General features: G+C 36.9%; 1 protein-coding gene across 3 annotated transcripts in view; it reads left to right on the top strand.

Moving 5' to 3' along the window:
* The window catches only part of FILIP1 (filamin A interacting protein 1), a 287383-nt gene that overhangs the window by 76129 nt on the left and 202103 nt on the right, over nucleotides 1-9151 (top strand). The window lies entirely within an intron of this gene.

Below are 9151 nucleotides of genomic sequence, written 5' to 3'. Positions count from 1 at the left end.
TGAGTATGGATTTTTTTTTTTTTTTTTGAGAGGTTTTTGCTATAGGGCACATGTGCTTGCCAGAAAGACAGAGAGAGACAGACAGACAGAAAGTGAGAAATCATTCCCCAGGGGGAATAGCCACGCTGCAATCCCTTCTCCTCCATTTTCCTCTCGGGATCTTGGGCACGCATGCACACGCGCCCAGCGTGAAATTAAGCCACCAGGCCCAGGATTCGAACCACGGTCGACTACACGGGAGTCCACCAACATAGCCATTACGCCAATTGCTTGTCTCTGTATGGCTATTTGATGATGTGGTTAGTATTGACACCTGGTGGTCTGTAGTTGGGCTGGATTTGCTAACAGGATTGTTCCATGATAATTTGAATGAATGTTCTAATCTAACGATAGTATCAGAAAAAGTGCAGAAATGCATTTTAAAAGAAATGATTTCAGTCAAATTTTTATAAAGAATTTAACCAACATCAATTTAGTATGAATTGTTGACAAGTAAGAATGTATCAGCCTTTTCAGTAAATTTATCAGCCTTTTCAGTAAATGTTCCTAGTTTAAGAAAAACCAATTAAAGCTTATGTATTATATGTTCAAAAAAATGAAATAGACACACACTTCAGTATGTGTTATGTTTCATAATTCTAATTACTTGATTAGTTTACAAAGTAAATGAAAGTAATAATAAATAATGAATACATACAAATCATAGCACAAAATACACTCTGGTAAACTTGGTGTTAAAGAATGCAATGCCTGGTGCTTTAAAATGAAATATCTATGTCTTGAAAGAGTTTTTCAAAGTCAGAACTAAATGCTTTACATTTTTCTTGTTTTTATCCTAGGAAGGGTCACGTTGTTGGCTTATTAATATATGTGTAGGGCCAAAAATCTACCATTCATTCTAGGCATCTGAATTCTATTGAAGTCTATGGGACAACATGTAGATAACTGAGCACAGTATTTGACCCTGAGTAAAAGCCATGTTTGCAGATGAAGTGCATTTTCAAGAATTATTAAATTGTCTCTATGGTTGTCAGTTTACTCCAGAGAATCAAGAATAACTAAGGTTAAACCACATGGTTTCCTCTACTATATGAACACTCAAGCTCTCCATGATCACGTGAATTCTCCTATTCATTCAAATTCACACGTCTGTGTTGAAGCCCTCCCTGTACCCTTCATCATGAGAGTTTTACATTGCCATGTCTTCCACCATAGTAAGGCCCATTCTCTTCATTCTTAATCTGGATTGCAGCATTGCTGCTTCCCACACACCCTCAATGCTGTTGAAATCATACTAACCATGACCACAGGATTAACAATTTTAAAGCATCTCTATGTTTGCCTGTCTACTCTTTGGTTATCTTCTAGGACTCCTGGTTGTTGCCAAACACCTAGGCCGGGTATTTTGAAAACCTTTCGTCATCTGGCACATGCTTAACTTTTCCAGTCTCACTCCCACTACTCAACAACAAAGTCCCTCTGCTTCAGATATTTCAGATTATGGGCCAGTCTTCAAACACATGCACAGTGAACATTTCAATGCCCCTTCCTTGCCTATGTTATGTACCCTGCCTGGAACATCTTGTTTACTCTTTAAGACCCAGATCTGTGTCTTCCATTTTTACAGTGATTTTCAGGACTGTATGCTTCAGAAGTGATGTGTTTTCTTCTTAGTTTAGACAGTTTGGTACTTTTTCTAAAATAGAGTACTTTGGAGTAGGGTTTATCTCATTAAACTCAGAACATTTTTATGAAGTCTGTTACAGCACATGGCATTATCCTAAACATCTCTTGGCTTTAGAATTTCTCAGTTCCATGTATTGAGTTGTCAGAAAAGTCATGATGTATTTTTCTGTTTTTCTCTGCAAAAATACATCATGACTTTTCCATTGACCCAATATATTGTGAATGTTCTATTACATTTGTGGGTCTGGATTTGTAATAATGAGTATGTGAGAAAATATAAATAACTATAAATCAAGAAGACCAACTGTAAGTATGGTTAATAGTTTTTTATCTTAAAAATTTCTTAGGGAATGTCTTCATAGTTTTACCATGCACACACACACACACAAAATTTCAAGTACTTATAGCTAGGCTCATGTACCTGATTGGGGAGATGATAATTATATCTCTCAAAAGTGAAATAGAAAGGTGGGATATATTAAGACTATGTATTTATATAGATGTAGACAAGTGCACATACATGTCTTATGTATACACATAATGACTGTAACTCATATATTTTTATTATCTTTCAGTGCCATTTTCTATCTATAGTTATGCCTGATATTTTTATTTTTATTGAATTTTATTCATCATCATTGTTATTATGTTCATTTGAAGAGCGAGTGAGAGAGAGAGATAGTGAGAAAGCAAGCTACTAGGTCCAGGATTTGAACCATGCTCAGCCATGTAAATGTCTAGCACATTAACCATAATATCACCCACAAGCTCCAGTACAATTTAAATCATGAAGTCTTGTATTTATGGGTTAGGGATTAGAATTTGGCCTTGAACATTAAAAAAAATTACATATATTATGATCTTTTTTCTCCTTTTTCTCTAGATAATTTAAAAAAGAATAATTTCTCAGTACTATTCTTTAATTGCTTATGAAACCCATGGTCTTACTGTGTGAGATAAAGTGTGGATCATGCTTTTGAGGGAATTTGTTTTGAATCCAGCAAAAGAAAAACATTCATTAATATTTAAAGGTAGTCAAAGAGGTCCATTTACTCTTCTAAGTGGAGATTCAGCAAGGTTCAGCATGGAATTTTTCCAATGAAATTTGTGAAATTTAAAATTATTCATTAAGCAATGGTTTCTCTGTGATTATAATTTTTACTTATTTAGAAGTGAAACTGGAATTTATACATCCTAAATAATGCTAATTGTATTTTTCTTTTATAGCAGATGAGCACTTTTTTCAGGAAATAGGTACTTAAGATGTAGGATTCTATAGTTTGTTTAATCTACATTTTTACTCAATTTTCTGAGTATTTGTTTTCTAATTGTATTTGTTTAAACTTGAGGTTTTTAGAAAGGTGATAGTATGAGAACTAAGGCAGCAGCAAGCCTAGGCTGAGATCTATTTCAATAGAAGTGTTTAAGAGAAAAATATTGATGACAACTTGCTATATAAATGACAGCTAGGGCCAGCCAGTGGCACAGTGGTTAAGGTGGCTGGATCCCACATGGCCAACTGTGCAGCTGAGTTCTGGACTTTAAGGCTTGAAAAACACACTGGTTGCATGTGTGTGCATACCCAAAATCCTGAGAAGAGAATGGAAGAGATGGAATATGGCTGTTCTCCCTGGGGGTGTTTTCTCCCTTCTCCCTTTACCTCATACTGCCCCATCTCGCTCCAGTGAGCATGTATGCTCTGTAACCAAAAAAAAAAACTAAAAACCTGAAACATAAATTTGTGTATAAATTAATATATAACAATAGGATAAAAGATAACATAATAAAAATGTATTTTGTTTCCTTTAAATCTGAGTTGAAGATAAAACAACATGCTCAATGAAGAGGAGTCAGGAAAGGCTTGTATCACAGGCAAGTTCAATGGCCTGGATTCAGATTTCAGTTCATTATGACTTTGGGTAAATTACTGTCTGTGCCTCAGTTACCTCATCTGCAAAATGTGCACGATAATGCTATTTCCTCATAGAATTCTTTAAAAGATGAAATGACTCAATGAAATTTATGATTGCCTAGTAGATTTTTAATAAATATGTTATTATTTTGTCATCACATCTTAAATGTAGTTATTTGTTTTAATCTTTCTGCACACAAAATTTTTGGATACAGATAATTTGTGAACTCACATTCATAGATCATAGGAAAGACAGAAGAATGTATTGTGTAAATTTGGAATTCTGTTTGGAACATATTTTGCTGCTAGGTACTCTAAGTAGACACTATTTGAATAGCGGCCAATAATTCAGGATGGAGTTTATGTTTCTAGTCCTCCCTTATCACTCAGCAGTCTGCTAGTTGTCTTATAGAACCATTACTAAAAAGGCTAAGAAATCACCCACTGCAAAGGTTATTCTATGGTTTCTATTTTTGCACTTTGAGATAAAGTACGTTTATACATAGTGCTTGGGTGTCTCTTTTGCAGCCAACTAGACTGGGTAATGTATAGCAACAGAGACTTTCCCCTTCATACAGGGAAACATTATTATATTCATCATTTTTTATTCCTGTCCTTCAAAGATTTGTTTTGTTTTACTAACTTAGTAACAGATAAAAGTGAAAAGATCAAAAAAGATAATCTGCTAACTTCAGCCTTACCAAATAGAAATAAATTCTTGTTGTTCATTGCTTTTAATCCTATTCATTCTTAACTATGACAAGAAAAGTATATTCCAAGACAAAAAATTGTTACATCATAAAGATGTGTGTGTACATTCTGGGATGCTTAATATTCAGTATACATAATTTAACAAAAATACATGAAGCACCTTTGTAAGCAGGGAAGCTTAGTTTGGCTTTAATGGCAACAAACCTTATGTACGGTAATTATGGTTTACATCTATGGATTTTTGTATTTTAAATTTAAAATTATTTCATTTGATTTATTATTATTTTTTAAAAATATGCTATAGGGCACATGCACTCACCAGGAAAAGACAGAGAGAGAAGGAAAATGAGAAAGCAAGCAACCAGGTCTAGGATTCGAACAGCCATGTGAGAATCCAGTATCTTAACCACCACACCACCTGCTGGACCTCTCAATTTTATTTTATTTTCCCCATTATTCCCCTTACCTGAAATATCTTGTCTAATCTTTTTTTTTTTTTTTAAAGATTATGTTATTTAACTTTATTTATTTATTTATTTTAATTTGACCAGAGAAGGACCAAGAGAGCAAGAGAAAGGGAAAGTGAGAAAACAAGCTGCCAGGTCCAGGACTCGAACCGCAGTCAGTCATGTGGGAGTCCAGTACCTTTAAAACCATGCCACCTGCTGGCCCCTCTTGTCTATGCTTTAAGTCCCAGATCAGTGTCTTCCACTTTGACAATGATTTTTGAGACTATATGCTTTAGAAGTGATGTGATTCCTCTTTAGCTCAGATAGTTTGTTGCTTTTTCAAAAATAAGGTACTTTGGAGGGACCGGCAGTTAGTGCAATGGCTATGTCGCTGGACTCCCATGTAGTCGACCGCAGTTCATGTCCCGGACCCGGTGGCTTAAAACTCATGCCGGGCGCGTGCCCAAGATCCTGAGAGGAGAATGGAGGAGAAGGGATTGCAGCGTGGCCATCCCCCCTGGGGAGTGATTTCTCGCTTTCTATCTCTCTGTCTCTCTCTGTCTGTCTGGCGAGCGCACACGCCCTATAGCAAAAAAAACCTCTCCAAAAAAAGAAAAGAAAAAAAAAGGTACGTTGGAGAAGGGTTTATCTCATTAAACTCAGAACAGTTTATGAAGTCAGTTGTGGTACATGGCATTATCCTATGCATCTCGTGGCTTTAGAGTTTCTAAAAGATGAGGAAAACTGAGTTTTAGAATTGCCATTCTCTAACGACAATCTCATTTAGAAAGAAAGAAATAAAGAAATTAAGAAAGAAAAGAATGAAGAGAAGAAAAGAACCTTTCCTGACTGTGCAGAGCACATTATAGAGGTTCTAGGGCAAAAAAAAAAAAATTCAGAAAATATAGTAGTTTATGTTCTTCTTTTTTCATAATGGTAAATCCTACTTGGGACCAGCAGTTGGCATAATGGCTATGTCACTGGACTCCCATGTAGTCAACCACAGTTCAAGTCCCGGTGGCTTAAACTCACGCCGGTCATGTGCGCGTGTGTGCCCAAGATCCCGAGAGGAGAATGGAGGAGAAAGGATTGCAGCGTGGCCATCCCTTCTCAACTTCTGTCTCTCTTGTCTCTCTCTGTCTTTCTGGTGAACGCACTCACCCTATAGCAAAACCTCTCCAAAAAAAAAGGTAGTCCTACTCTTTAGTTGCTGAAAGAACAGAAAAAGCTGTAGGCAGACTGTGGCTCTCACTGTGGTAGCAGCTAATGCAGTTTAATTTCAAAGGCCAGGCAGCCTGCTGTAGAATAACTTAGGATAAGAAAAGTTGAACATGAATTGAGCAGCTTTAGCTGGCTGTTAACCAGCTGATTGCAGAACTTGAGAAACTCCCAGCAGAGAAATGAAGTAACAGCATTAACCCCCAACCTCCATGCTTCTCTGTCTCTGAGAGTTTTGTTTAGACCACAGCAACACTGACAAGTCTAAAGGAGGTTTGTGTTGCTTTTCCTTTTTGGGCAATGGTGTCAGCGAGCATAATATTGGGTGATTTATGTGTTTCTGAGCCTGTGAAAGACAAACTAAAAAATTTTAAAGTCAGTGCAGAATTTATTTCAAGTGAACTGGCTTTATTTTATTGAGCCCTTAAGGTTTTCAGGATTTTTGTTTTTAGTTTCTTGCAAATATTGTTGTGTATCTTTTTTTTTTTTTTGGAGAGGTTTTTGTTACATGGCATGTGCACTCGCCAGAAAGACAGAGAGAGACAGAGAGACAGAAAGTGAGAAATCACTCCCTGGGGGGATGGCCACACCACAATCCCTTCTCCTCCAGTCTCTTCTTGGGATCTTAGGCACACATGCACACGTGCCCAGTGTGAGTTTAAGACACTGGGTCTGGGATTCAAACTGCAGTTGACTAAATGGGAGTCCAGCAACATAGCCATTATGCCATCTGCTGGTCTCCAGTTGTGTATCTTCTTTACGGCAACATAGATGTAAAGGATGATTATTGCTTCACTGGCCAAGGACCTTATATATCTGCACTTATAAATAGCCCTTTTTTTCTTTCTTTCTTTCTTTCTTTCTTTCTTTCTTTCTTTCTTTCTCTCTCTCTCTCTCTCTCTCTCTCTCTCTTTTTGTTTTGTAATGATTCTAACTAAGATCCTAAATTACTTTAAGGAAATATCTACAGCTTATCTTTGTAAGAAAAAGGCATATGAAAGGCACAAAATGGACATATCCAAGTTGACCAAATGCATTGTTTAAAAAGTAATTTGCTAAAAATGTAAGTTCAAAAGATTATTTGATTGACAGCTTGTATCATAAAGCCAATCAAGTAACTGCCAACTTGCCTCGTTCATCTAAAAGAGCTTTGCAAAAATAAGATACACACACACAAAGTACACACACCATAAGCAATGATATAGTAATGAGGATAAATGGACTTTCTTTTTCTCTAATATACTTATGTCTCAAGTAACTCATTTTAGGCCTTGCTTCTTTGACTGAGATACCACAGCTCAACAGGAAAGGAAGAGGCATTGCTGAGTTCATAATGCTATTTCAGTGTGGCGGTCTAAGTACATGAGGAAATGACACCCCAGTCCTGTATTTGGAGTCTTGCAGTTACTGTGACGACAACACACACTAATAGAAAACAAAGATGCTCTGCTCACCCGGGTAAGCCAGGAAGAGTTTTGCCAGCTCAGATTTTTCCTAATTATTCTATAAGTCTTGAAATGTGACACTGGAGTTATTCAAAGCTCTTTGTGTTTCATTAACTGTTTAGTAAGTGACACATGCCTGAAGAGCAGCCTGGTATTTAAATCAGGGAGTGGCCTTACATATTAGCTTTCACATGTTCTCTGGATATCATCTTCTGGTTTGGATACCACCAAACCAACTGCTTTGGTCACAGCCTGTTGTTTGTTCTGGTCCTTAAAGAAGCCAGCTGCATTGTAGAGTTCACTCATAAAACTCGGGTAAGACATCTCCACCTTCTACATTCTGCTCATTCCATAGATTATTGTCTAACATTCCAGGTGTTCCTATCAGTGTCTGGAAACACCTAAACCAGTGTGAGGCTTATATAATGATGTACACTGTAATATAATGATATAATATATATATACTATATAATCTATATACATATAATTTTATGTCAAACATATTTATTGAGCATCAATAATGATGATAATAATAGCTAGTATATACTAAATATTACTATGTGCAAGGAATTTTCTAAGCACTTTACATGAATGGTTTTATGGGCTTCTCTTAACCCTATGAGGTACTATCTCTATTTTGCAGATTTGGAATATGAAGTTTATAGACATTAGGTAACTTACCCAATGGTATGACTTGAAATTCAAACACAGGCACTTTAACCTTATTTAGCCCATATTTTCAACCACTTTTTTTGTAATGTAAGTAGTTGTTCAAAGAACTTCTCCACCTGGATGACTGAAGTATTTTAGCAGAAGTCATAGAATATGACATTGCTAAGTGTCAGTTGCCCCTGCAGTCTGGAAAGTTTCATTAAGAACAAAGAATAAAGAGATTTAGTATTAATAATCCAACAGAGACTCTTTTCCAGGGTTCCAGAGTGGAACCTGAAGTTTCAGTGACCACTGGAGTTGGGCAACACCAGAGGTAGGTGCTGGGGCACTGGACTGCAGAAGCGGTTCTAGTTATTGGGTGGCGGGCAGGGATATGGTTCTCGGTTTCTACATTACTGAGTTGATTGCCTGGGAGAAGATGATATAGAATATTTGATTTTATAATCTTTTATGGTTACTATTGTAGCCATATCCTTTAATACTCTTGGTTTTTTAGTCTGATCTTGCTATCGACAACTCAGTACCTCTCCTTCTACTGTAAAATTTAGGATGCTCTGCAGGTCTCTATATTGGTTGTAAGCATTTAATTTGTACAGTGGGTTCCAAAGGGAGTCTTGTGCCAACCGTGTAGTATGGTGGTTAAGTGAAGCCTAGAAGAAGCCAGGTCTTACAACATCTCACATTGTGCCTACATGCCCAGAATCCTGGTGGGATGGAGAATTAGAGTAAAAAGTACTGCAGTGTGATCAGGCTCTATTTGGTAGTGCTTTCTCCTTCTCTCTCTCTTATGTGCATGGGTCTTCTGGCATAAAAAAACTAGGCAGTCTTAAAACTTATCCCAGCTCTTGGTAGCATAATTCCTTCAGGAAGCTTTTGTTGCAAGAAGTGTGTATATTATTTACATATTAGTTGGAGAAGGCTGTGAGAAAGGGGGCAGAGGGTCTCATTCCACACCGGAGCTGCTTCTGGCTCCCAGTGACTGTTTATCTGTGAGTTGTCAATCTGGCAGAATGTTGTTCCTTCCAAACAAAGCAGCTCGTTATAGTTTAAGGAAGATT

The sequence above is a fragment of the Tupaia chinensis genome, unplaced genomic scaffold (genome assembly GCF_000334495.1).
Source record: "Tupaia chinensis unplaced genomic scaffold, TupChi_1.0 Scaffold145685_1, whole genome shotgun sequence".
NCBI lineage: Eukaryota > Metazoa > Chordata > Mammalia > Scandentia > Tupaiidae > Tupaia > Tupaia belangeri.
This window is presented reverse-complemented; position numbering and strand designations above follow the sequence as displayed.